The 10995-nt window shown below is 27.6% G+C and overlaps 1 protein-coding gene across 1 annotated transcript in view; it reads left to right on the top strand.

The window, feature by feature from the left end:
* Positions 1 to 487: 487 nt before the first annotated feature.
* LOC142327087 (protein expanded-like) overlaps positions 488 to 10995 on the top strand; it is a 193427-nt gene continuing 182919 nt past the window's right edge. The window contains exon 1 of the mRNA XM_075369924.1: positions 488 to 1406. The gene's annotated coding sequence lies outside the window, so the exon portion shown is untranslated. The remainder of the gene's footprint in view (positions 1407 to 10995) is intronic.

Genomic DNA, 10995 nt, shown 5'->3' with positions numbered 1-10995 from the left:
TTCGAAATTTTTGTAAAGTTTATTTTTCATTGAATCTAAAAAAAGTATCTCCAAATTGACCACGAGGTCTGAAATATATTAGTTAAAGTTTGTATTGAAAATGTATAGAAACCATTTTTCAGATCCAATTGGTACGTCATATAGATCATCCTACGTAAAGGTGTGAAAGTTCGGAAGTCGGACAGACGCAGTTTTCAGTAAAACCGGTAAAGGAAGAAATTGTTAGTCGTGTCCTTGAATACAATGGCAATAGTGGTGTGGTATTGCTGCGCAAAATACATGTCAACAATAATTTATGACAGAAATGGTAGAATGGTGAATGAGCTGAACTGCAGATGCGTTGTCGTCCACAAGGTCGAACTGAATCCCCTCCCCGCACACCATAAATTCATTGCAGCTATTTCAATGATTATCATTTGCAGCCACGTTGCCCCGTCCAGGTAGCTACTGTACTTCTTCCGGCGAATTCCATTCCGAATCGAATACAAAAAAAATCTATTTATGCTCAAACAGTATGTAATTTAAAAGCGCTCGTAGCGTGGATTACAATGTTGTAATGGTAGCCAAGCCGAACGCTCTAGCCTTCACCGGGCTTTCTTCGAATCCCGCGTGTTTTAAATGGCCTTCCTACGAAATAAAAAAAAAAAGAAAAACAAAACTGGACCTTCATTTTCATCCCGATTCGCGTATTTCATATAAGATGGCAGCACCATAGAACATAAGACGTGTTGGCGCGATGATTGCTGCGATCCGATTGGTTCGTTTTTGTAACAGTCCTGGAATGTCGCGTTGAATGATTAAGAGGGGAAATGGTATGTGTAACTATTTCTATGGCCCTGGTGAGAGACTAGTTTGGCCGAGGAATTCCAACATGTTTGACGGGGTTCATAAAGAATGTAGCCTTGCTACACAGGTATCAGACAGTGGAATGCGGCTAGTTCGCATGTCCCCCGACCGCAGCGCTGCCGTCTTGTTGAACAGTAGCTGCCAGCCGGAGCACAGTCGCCCTTCTGGTGCAAAGTCTTTTTAACCTGTGAGTTTAAAAACTCTGTTTACCTCGCGACTACCGTCTATATCTGAACGTTAGTGTAAAAAATAAGTGTGATTTATTTCGGTTTTGACATTTAGTGACAAAATAACCGTTGACAAGTGGAAATAACAACATAACCTGAATTTTAAAAGTGTGCCACAATCACGCGGTTGTTTCTACTAGTGAAGTGAAATTTGTTAGGTATGCAGTGGGTGTTATTTATTAGGCATACTGGATGCTAAGTTATTTTTGCGTTTTATAAGAATTAAGTGCCATTTTTGGATTATTGCAGAATTATCTACGTTAAGAGTTGTCGACCATGGATTCTCAGTTATGTGAGATTTCAGTTAAAAAAAGATAGGATAGCTAATGAAAGGTAAACTAGATGTTTTGATTTTATTTTTAAATATTAGATATAAACATGTTTTAGTTTTATATTTGTATTAAAATGGTATGAAACAGATTAACCTTTTCGTGATACTGCTTTATATGGTATGAATCATAAAATTAAGATAATTTAATTAACGTAAACAATCAATTTTTTCGTTACTTAATAGTTTTTTCATGAAAATTCCATAGTTATTTGTGAAAAATGTTCTCAAATGTAATTTTATTTTACAGTTATCGCTACTATTCTTGCTTAAAACTATCTGCTAATAAATAAACAAAAAAACTACGCGTTGTAGATGCCGGTAAATATTCAACCTACATCGGTACGAAACTTGCCTGTATGTTAACTGAGAGTTCTTTTAACGTACAAAAAACAAATCAAATAGCGTATCAGTTATTTGATTTGTTTTATAATTTTCTAATTAAGAATACGTAAGGTTTTGAGCGTATAAGTGTTTAATATATTAAAATCCAGTTAATACATTTATTAAAAAATATATATACAGCTTATATTAATATTTTACAACTGATCTTAGGATTTATTATAAAAAAATAATTTACCAAATAAAATTTTAAGAATTCTTCCTTATTTTACTTAATCTGTAGGTTAAGTTAATTATTGATTTCTGTTAAATTGTTTGGTTTTATATTTAATAACTATGTGGTGTACGTTTGTATATTGTTTTATTAAGGATGTATACGTGTGTTTTGTAGCATAACTTTTAACTGTTTGTTGATGTGCACTTCACGTTTATTCAAATGCAACTTGTATTTATATTATTAATAATGGAGGGATCTTGAATTTGTTTATAAAGCTTTCACTTACTTGTTAGGTCAACCACCTTGGGTGTGGAGAGGTTAGACCTCGTGTAGCTGTATCATCGCGTGTACTAATATATTAATTATTACCAATTTTATTGATTTAATTACAACATCGATTGTTTATACGTGTTATTAATGAATCCTTTATCATACAGGTTGTTTTATAAATAATATTATTTTTGTAATAATATTTCACGTAATTCGAACTAGATCATTCTCTGTTGTTGTATTTATTACTCTATGTAAAAATTAATAAATAATATACTTTTGTTTTTTTTTCAATAAATTATTAATAACATCTTTAAAGAATATTTTATTTCTTACAAAACCTGCTATAATTTATGTTTTGTTGAATATTATTATTTTTTTTATACCTAACAGTAATGATATTTATTTTAGATGTTATGAACATTTTGTACACATCTTCAGGTATTAGCAACATTCAACTGTTTGACTTAAGAGAATGAATGTATTATAATGCTTATAATAACAGTTATTAGAAAGTTTTTACGTAATATCATAGTTGAATGATGTTCAAGAAATGGGAAATCGTATCAAAATTAAATTCATTACATAATTTTTACGTGTTTAGAAATTATCATTGATTAATTATCATTAATTTGGCATTTTATATTCTTCAGCGAGATATTTAACAGAGGGTCTTTTATCAATGAAAATATCTGCTGCAGTAGTTGTATCGACTGTTATATTCTATAAAGCTGTGTAGGTTAGACGAATAGATAGCTGGATGATTTGATTCGACCAAATAATTGTTATTGGAGATTTAACCAGGTATTAATATATTTTAATATCAACCGGCATAAATTGTGTAGAAAAAAACTCATATACCTATAAATAGTTTATTCCTTTTAAAAATTCTATAATATAATCTTAAAGTATATTGTTCTCATGTTTGAGACTTGGAATTTTACTATTTTCATCTGCCTAAGTTCAAAGAAGCATTAACTGTTCTATTTAGAAAAACTATAATTATTATTATGAAAGTTTTCAGTCGATAATACGATTTAGTATGTTTAAATACATATTTAATCTTTTTTCAATCTAAATAATTCTGGTTTTAATCGTCGTTTTAATTAAAGTTTACTGGTGTTTTGATGTAACAATTTTTTGTGTGTAAGATAAATATTTGTTTTTTAGTTTTTTCCAGTTAAACAATTAGAAATAATCACAAATATTTATCATAACACATCTGAATGAATTTTACGATCTTTATTGTTCAAAATCAATTAATATCATAATCAATTAATATCATAATCAATTAAAATCAATATTGTTCAAAAAATCAATTCCCTCAATTTTTCTATAATACTATTATCGTATCTTTATTAACGTATCTTTATTAACGTAGTGAATTTTTCAAAATTCTTCTCATGAAACCTTAGGGAAGGGACATATTTTTCCAGTGTAATCGAAATTTAATTGTCTCTAATATTTTTTCCAAACTCTTCATGACACTTTTTGTTAAATTAGTATTCGTTTAAGGATTAATAAAACAAAATTTTGGTTTAATGCGAATGATGGTCATCGTAATTTCATAATTACAGATGCTATCTTTCATATTATTATTTAATATATCCGATACCCAAAAGAATGTTGATAATTTTTTAATATTTACAACTTCTAAATTGTTTTTATTGCAACCACAGAAAATGTAATTATCATTGAAGAGTTAAAACAGCAATTTATTTTTTAAGCTCGTAGGTTAAAGCGTAAAAGCACATTGTACTTTTTTTATTCTATTTGGAAAATCCATTGATTAATAGGGTTGTAGTCAAGACTACTGTTTTTATTATTTAAGATTGCGTGTCTTGATGACGTGTTCGTATTTGATGATATGTATACGGCTTACGACGATGTCATCACATTATTATTTATAGTCGATTTGAACCTGAAACTCCATTTTTTTATGTAAAATAAAAAAAGTTAAATCTCAACGTTATGTTTTTACACTACCCGTATTTCTGTATATGTTGTAGACTTACTGGACTATGTAACATGCATTAAATAACGTCTTGAATTAATACTTTTTTTAATCTGTGGAATATCATCAGTTATCCGAGTATTTAATCATTATTTTCAAAGTCTAGTTGCGTTTTTTCGAATTTTAGATTTGTTTTTAGGATAATTCTATTTTTAAAGAAAAGAAATTTATAAAGCAATGGGTTTTTTTTCGTAATTGCTTTAGCAGCTAATCTTTTATTTTTATTTTTTTTGTTATAAACCGTAGAGATTTATAGAAATAATTGCGAAAGACAAAAAATAAAATTTCAATTATTTTATGGAGATATTTAAATTTGACTTTAATTTCTGAAAAGAGATAAGTTTTTTCTGAAAACAATAAAATTTTTTATTGTTTGTTTATGTTTAAACTAAAATTTAGCCTTCAAAATTAGAAATAATAAACCTCCCTTATGAAGTTACTTTTTTTTTAAACGAAGTCATTTTATCCTCTTGTTACATAATCATAGTTTTTTTACGTTTTTTAATGCAGAATTTCAGCCCACCTTGAACCCCAAGATCGTTCAGTAAAAATGTAAAATGCAGTTGTTTGAAAAAATAATGCACAGTAAGTTCTATTATTATTATAAAATATTTATTATTATTTCTTAGATTTTCGGTAGGAAGCACTGTCAATTAAACTTTTAAATTCTTGAAAATTTTGCATCTTGAACATTAAATTATTATAAATTAAAGTAAAAATTTCCCTAAGTTAATGGAAGCAGTTTGTGAATTGTATTATTTAATAACAGAATAATTCGTTACTTTTTAATATCTGCTGTGATCTTATTTATGGCTGCGAGTGACGCAAACCACCTGAGATACAGAGGATACAAATCTGAATTACTTTTCTTGAGGGTAATGATGTTAACTTCATTATAAAACCCACTCTATTGATGAAAGCAGTGATTATGTCATTTATAATTGAATCTCAGTCACACCGACGGGCTTACCGTGTTAAAACTCAGTTGTATATTTGGTTCAGTGAGGAAATCGACGTCAAACTACCTCACCGCTTATATTTACTAGTTAATTAAAAGTTGGATGTTTATTATCCTTGAAGAATTTTGTGCTGTTATTTATGATTCATATCGTAGATTATTCTGTTTCGTCTACAACCATTTAACAAACAAAAAATCAGTAAAAATATTTTTAGTTGCGTTGTGTTAAAAATATTAACGATTATAATTATTGTAGCTTTTGAATTCTGTGTTCCGTTTCTTTGATAGGATATTATGCTCCAGATCTTTCTTAAATGTTTTTTATAATAATTTTTGTTAATATAATTTTTCAAAATAATTTTTAAAACATATATTTTTATTTAATAGAACGCTGGTCTTTGTGGCGGAGTGGTAACGTCTCAAGTTTTCATCCGGATGGTATTTTTTATACCTTATATAATTTCGATTATGTATTTTCCAGGGGAAAAATATGAACATATGTAATTAATTGATCTTAAAAAAGAAAAGTTTTTTTTAAGGAAAAAATAAAAGTATCTTCAAAACTTGAGAACTGAACTTTCATTATGATCAAAATCTTTCGCTGTCCATATAACTTTTTGCTTTCAAATTTTTATCTAATGCTTTATTTCCTTTTATTTAACTTATTTGTAGTTTAACAGATATTTAGCTGTTGTTAAATATTAAAATTAAATTTAGTTGAAACACTGAAATAATGTAATTTTGTTATGTACCAGTATAATTTCAAAAGCTATAATCGATATCTTTGTTTTGTGATTGTGCTTTGTACATAAAATTTTTCATTTTACAGAGCACATTTAGATATTGTAACTAATTGCTTAATTAAATGTTTAAACTATATAGTCTTCCTGATAAGAATGTTTATTGCTTATTTATTTTTTTCTGAGTTGTATTATTACAATTACTATTACAACTATTAGCATAATTAATCTTTCCTTAGTGAGTAATTTCTTGTAGTGTCATAAACTTTCATGCTTCTTATAGTTTTGCTTTGCTTTTATTAATTTTTTTTTAAAGAATCTTAATTTGATTGAATGAAAGTTCATGTCTTAGTACTAATATGTTGTTTACGTTATTACAGCCACCGCAAGTTGTATTTATGATATGAATACTGAATTGGTTAAGAAGATAAACAAAAAGCCTTTAAGCCATTGATTGAGGCCGGCACAATTTACCCGTTACTGATTAGAACGTAAAACATTTATAAATAGATAACCGGTTTGAATGGATGTTCATGAATGCACCCTAGAGTGTAATAAATTTGAAAATCTGGTAGGAAAAGGTTCACGACCTCATCTAGTACCCACAGTTTCCAAAAAAGCTCAAATTTATATAATCCGTTTTTTGTTGTTGAGAAATTCAGTTTTGAAATGTTTTATTTAAGATGTAATAATTTTATTAAAATTGCTTGCAGCCGCTAAATCTATGAAAAATATGTATATTTCTAAGAAATGACGCTTTGAAAATTTGTAAATTAATGGTTGAGATTATGTGAAATTTTAAAATAGCTTAATATAATTTAAAAATAAAATTAAATATTTCTTGGTTGTTTTTAACGTAGCGGGTTAGTTTATTTATTTATAGATATGGACTGAACGTATGTATAATGGGTTTTCTTTAGATGCAGCTATAACTCGAAAAGGGATGGTTCAAAATGTTTGTTTATTCTTGCGTCTAACGTGTTAACAAAAAATTCAAATTTAATAGGATCAGTATGAATGAGTTTCGGTACTTTTTCGGAGTTCCTTCCCAAAATTTTACATTTTTTCCCATAAATAATTTAGTTAATTAAATAGAAAAATTATGGGGAAAAAATTTCGAAAGAGTACGTGGGTTTCTTATAAGGTTGATCTTAAAACGTGATATTATTTTAACTCCCAACCGTAGCGAAGCGAAAAAAAGGGATGGAGTTTATGTGCTTTACTTATGTGGTGTATGTTCACGATTTTCTCGAACCATGCTATCAGACTTGGTTCTTTTACAAAATTATTTGTCATGTTCCCCAGAAGGTTTTAAGCCAATAATTAAAAAAAAAGTACGTTTTTATTATATTTAAAAAAAAAATTTTTAACGTTGGGGTTTTTAAAAATGTTTAATTTTATACTTGCACTGTAATATAATTTTTCTATTATATAATAGAGAAGTTCTAAAATGCGCACGTTTTTATAAGATTTTTTGAAAGTGAAAATTATATGTGTTTGTTTATATGTTTTTGTCCAATTATACCTTACACGTTCTGTGTTTGTATGTTATATGTTTTTTGTTCTTTTCAACAACTAAATCGATTTAAATTTTCTTTTAACTTTTGTAAATTCTGGACGATTTATTGAAGGAAGTTCCCATGATTTTGTACCATTTCTAAATCTAAGTTTTGTAATCATTGTAGGTTACATGTAAATTGATTTTCATTCCGTGTGGCGTAATTGGTTTAGTGATTACTGTTAAAAAATTGGATACATATTTGAAGGAAATTACCTTAGGACAGGTAATTACAATATTCTATAATGAATTACATTATTGATTTAATTACAGGCTTTGATATCTATATATAGTATTTATTTTTTTGATTTTTTTTTTGATTTCGTAATAGTGAAGTTTTACTTCTTGTATTAGGCATGATGTTTTTTACTGCTCTAACAATCTAATAGAATGGATTTTTTTAAATTATAGTTAAATCTAATTAGATTTTGTTTCTGTTGTGTAGAATCGAGTTTTAGATTAAAAAAAAGTGTTTTAGATTTTAAAAAAGTGGCAGTTTATTGATATAAATTCTGATTAAGTAATGGGGTAATTGTTTATTTCATTGCAATTATCATCAAAATCTTGTACATTATATGTAAAAAAAAGAGATAAGAGAAAAGTAAAACAGTTTTCAGAATCACGAAGAAAAACAGAATAGAGTATATAATATTATTTGATTCATATGCATCTACGAGTATGTTACAAAACCGAATAATTTATCTTATATTTAGCGTGCGTTCATTTTATGTTATTTTCCCAACTAACATATTTTATTAGAAATAATTTCCTTATAGGTATACCAGACCGTCTCATGGCCAAAGCAATTAAATGTTTAATATAAGAAAAAAATGATTTTATTACTGTATTATTATGCTTTAATTTATGTTTATGCGCGCACACATACAATTTTGAGTGTGTATTTGTGCGCTGGAGCTTGTGTTTGGAAAGAGAGAGAACGATTGACCTGATTTTAATAGACATGATTAATGATTTACGGTTTATTTGCTTTACTTGTTCCCTTTAGATTACCAAAAATGTAATCTTTTCTTCTCTAAACTTTATTACAGGCTTAAAGATATTAATTCTGTTCTTTTGTTAATATTTCTTTATTTTTATGAATACAGTTTCATTATTTGTTGTTTTCTTATTGTATCCGATACTATACTTTCTAAAATAATGTAAAACAACATCATTAATAGCTGGCATTACTGTGTAGTTTTTTATAGAGTTGGCTCATACATGAAATGGGTTTCACTAAACGTGTGTTTTCTGTATTTTGTAGCTGTCCAAGAATCCCTGATTTCTAAGCGTTAACTTTTAATACAGATGTTTTATAGACAGTAAGATTAACGCAAAAAAATGAAATAGTAATTGAACCGTAGTTGAAACTATTTCTTCACTGCATAAACTATAATCCCAGGTTTAATTCTTTTTAAAGATTAAAAACTGGATTTCTATAGTGACGTCTTTTTTTGAAAATTTTATGCTGAAACCGTATATTTTTTAATAGAAATAGTAATTTTTTCTTTCTTTAGAAACAATCCGTGAAGTTTTATGATCCACGAGTTTTATCGTGGTTTTTTATCTATTCATACTGCGTATTTCATTTCCTTTATTCGAGGCTGGTTGGAACAGGTCAGTAAAATTATAATAATTTATTAGATATAAAACATTTAAATTTGTGCAACATGTACATACTAAAACGTTAACATAAAAATTAACATTAAGGAGACTTTAATGGTAAAAAAAATTATATAAATTTTAATTTTAATAACTTATGAAGTTCCTAACTCAATTCTTGCTTAAAAAGGCATGGAATCTGTAAAACAATATGTGTAATGTGTATATATATATATATATAAAGAGAGAGAGAGAGATTGAATATGTGAAAAATGTAGAAGATTAAGTATAATAATGATCGAGTAATGTATTATAAAGCATGATACCCATGTATAGAATAATTTTCTGAACAAGGTTCATTTTATGAGTCGTTATTTGAAAATATTTCGATTTCGTGTAATGTAACTATAATAAAATAAATATTTTTGGAGGTAGAAAGTATGTTTATTCATTTAATTATTTTTTTACACATTATTATAAATAATCCATTTGCAAAGAAAAGAATTGGCAGATCAAGGCCATACACTGGTATTCCTTCATTCTTATGTTTCCTTCAACCGCTTTTAATGCAACTAATTGATGTACATAATTTTTCATTTTAACTGTAAAGCTTTATTTTTTTTATATAATACATAAAATAGGGTTAATAAAAAAAGTAATTTAGTACTATTTAAAATAAAATTTATTTTTTTTTATTTCAATTAATACGAGCTTCAAATTCTTAGTTTTAGATTATTATAACCGTGACTAAGATGGTACAACAAACAAAAAGATTTTAAAATATATATTTAATTATATCATAAAAATAGCACGGATTATTAAAAAATGTAGACTGGATAAAAATTAACTGAAAATTTGGGTATATTACACAGTATAAATATAAATATTAAATTCATCTAGTAGAAGTATAAACATTATGCAAATCAGTATATCTGGAATTTAATTGCCTAGTTCAATGCAGAGACTATGAAAAATAACTATCAAAAGCAGGTTTCTTTTATCAATTAAGTGATAATAAATATTGTACCTTATAAGTTAAATTGAGCAACCTAAATAAGAACTATGACATGTATTTGAATTTGTTTATAATCTCTACAGAAAAACAAATTAAATTATCGATCCCCATTTTGTTAAATCTATTTAACATAATGGGAAGGCATATATATTTTTTTACTTTCCCGTCTAGCGCTATAGCAGAGCTACTGCTCTAGAAATAAAAGTATTGTAATCGGTTCAATTTGGGCGTATGCGGTTTTCACCGGATCTTGACATTTTCACACCTAAGGAACTCAGAAAATCCAAAAACCGGATGGAAATTTTCCGGATGTACTAGTGTATTTTCGGTGTCGACCTATAAATCATCTTATATCTTCAAAACTACTGGACCAATTTTGACCAAACTTGGTCAGATTGCTTCTATACATGGGTTATTGACGCCATTAAATTTTCAACTTATTAGGTCAGGGGTGAGGCTGTAGAGCAAGATCATCCTTATTATCTCGAGATCTCGCCTAATTAAAATCTTATTTTTCTTAGGCAAATTTGTTAATTAAAAAATAATTTTATTTGCAAAAAAATGTTTATGAAAAATCGCACCCCTACCCCCAAAAATTGCTCTAAATAAATTAGTTGGTAAGTGGGTATACTGCGTCAATAGTACCCCTTCTCATTAGAAGGAGCGCAAATGTAGGAGTGACGTACAACTGCTGTAGTCGTCTGCTATGTTGCGACATATTAAAATATATAATAATATTATAATATATAATATTATTCATATAAAAATAAATGAATAATATTTAAATTGTAAAAAAATATTTAAAGTGGCCGTTAGTACCACCACACCCGCACGAATGAAACACGGGATGTGCGCGCGCTTTAGTTAGAATCATTGAA

Source organism: Lycorma delicatula, chromosome 6 (assembly GCF_047948215.1).
Source record: "Lycorma delicatula isolate Av1 chromosome 6, ASM4794821v1, whole genome shotgun sequence".
NCBI lineage: Eukaryota > Metazoa > Arthropoda > Insecta > Hemiptera > Fulgoridae > Lycorma > Lycorma delicatula.
This window is presented reverse-complemented; position numbering and strand designations above follow the sequence as displayed.